The sequence below is a fragment of the Schistocerca cancellata genome, chromosome 3 (assembly GCF_023864275.1).
Source record: "Schistocerca cancellata isolate TAMUIC-IGC-003103 chromosome 3, iqSchCanc2.1, whole genome shotgun sequence".
In the NCBI taxonomy this organism is placed as follows: domain Eukaryota; kingdom Metazoa; phylum Arthropoda; class Insecta; order Orthoptera; family Acrididae; genus Schistocerca; species Schistocerca cancellata.
Window position 1 is genome coordinate 373,696,733 of NC_064628.1, and position 1,948 is coordinate 373,698,680.

At 48.3% G+C, this 1,948-nt stretch overlaps 1 non-coding gene across 1 annotated transcript; it reads left to right on the top strand.

The window, feature by feature from the left end:
- Positions 1-518: 518 nt before the first annotated feature.
- Positions 519-593, top strand: Trnat-ugu (transfer RNA threonine (anticodon UGU)). Its single transcript has one exon. It is a non-coding gene; the product is annotated as a tRNA-Thr (tRNA).
- The last annotated feature ends 1,355 nt before the right edge of the window (positions 594-1,948 follow it).

The window sequence follows — 1,948 nt, forward strand, 5'->3', positions numbered from 1 at the left end:
TACTCCTCTTACCGCGTCACGTGCGCTCAGAAACACCAAGAAGCATATAATCTTGCGGTGGGCAGTGGTCGAAATGCTTTGGCTCATCAATGTATTTATGCTCTTTGTCGCAGCCACCACTGAAAGCATGCCGCATCTCTGCACTAGCTGCACGTGACGTATCGGTCGGTTAAGTACTTTGACTAGCATGAGCCAGTTTAGGTGCGTCGCCGCGAATTTTTAGTTGGTTCGTAGCGCAATGCGAGGCGAAACCACTCTGGGGCTCTATACGAAGATGGCATGTCCGAAAGAACAGATGCCATCTTCATATCGTTTAAGGCTAACCGGCAGATGACCTTCTGCAGTGCGGATGCACACGATTTGCCTGATCTCTTATAGGATTCGGTGGATTGTCTGCTGCGAGTAATGGGTATAATGGCAGAGGAACTACGAATGTAGTGTGTGGACTGTAAGTGGAGAATGTGGGTCTCACGGGGAGCGTGACGGCGGTAAATCCCTGCAGTCGCATTATCCTCTGTGCCCTCGGTGGCTCAGGTGGATAGAGCGTCTGCCATGTAAGCAGGAGATCCCGGGTTCGAGTCCCGGTTGGGGCACACTTTTTCAACTGTCCCCGTTGATCTATATCACGCCCGTCAGCAGCTAATGGTATTGAGTTAATTATAATTTCACTCTGAGGCCCAGTCTTGTTCTGTTCGAATATGAATACTGTCTGCAGTTTCTCACCATGCTGTTTCACACTTGTTCAGTGAGATCGCTATATGTTCTTCGCTTAAGGAATGCTATGTAAGCGTATTTGGTTATGTTCCTGTAGAAGGTGATCGTTTATCGAAGTCATGGTTAGGCAGGATAAATTCTCGATTTGCTCCATGTTCAAAATGAAACGGAACCTAATTTTTCATTGTGATCAGTCTCGAATCACTTGCCTATGCAAACAGCAATGTTCCCATCTGCTTCATATTTCCTTGAGCATTCGTGATATTCAGTCCCTCTCTCATAATACACACATCAAAAAAAGTTTTTCGTCACCTCGGTTCCGAGAGTTCCGAAACCTGTACCGAAAACTGGAATAGAGATCAACATAAACATCATTGCCACCCTTTTTATTGCTAATGAAAACCACACATTGCATGATGTACCACCACACAGCGCGACCTTCAGAGGTGGTAATCCAGATTGCTGTACACACTGGTACCTCTGATACCCAGTAGCACGTCCTGTTGCATTGATGCATGCCTGTATTTGTCGTGGCATACTATCCACAAGTTCATCAAGGCACTGTTGGTCCAGATTGTCTCACTCCTCAATGGCGATTCGGCGTAGATCACTGAGACTGGTTGGTGGGTCATGTCGTCCATAAAAAGCCCTTACCTATCTATACCAGGCATGTACGATAGGATTCATGTCTGGAGAACATGCTGGCCACTCTAGTCGAGCGATCCTGAAGGATGTCATTCACAAGATGTCCACGATGATGGCGCGTATTGTCATCCATGAAGACGAATGCCTCGCCAATATGCTGCCGATATGGTTGAACTATCGGACGGAGGATAGCATTCACGTATCGTACAGTCGTTACGGCGCCTTCCGTGGCCAGCACCGGCGTACGTCGGCCCCACGTAATGCCACTCCAAAACAGCAGGGAACCTCTACCTCGCTACACTCGCTGGACAGTGTGTCTAAGGCGTACAGCCTGACCAGTTTGCCCCCAAACTGACGATTGTCTGGTTGAAGGCATATGCGACACTCATTGGTGAAGAGAACGTGATGCCTCGCCATTGACGTAGGGAGTGAAGTAGCGCATCATGCAGTCTATTGCGCACAGTTTGAGTCGCAACACGACGTCCTGTGGTTGCACGAAAAGTATTATTCGACATTGTGGCGTTGCTATCAGGGTTTCTCCGAGCCATAATCCGTAGGTAGCGGTCATCCATTTCAGTAGTAGCCCTTG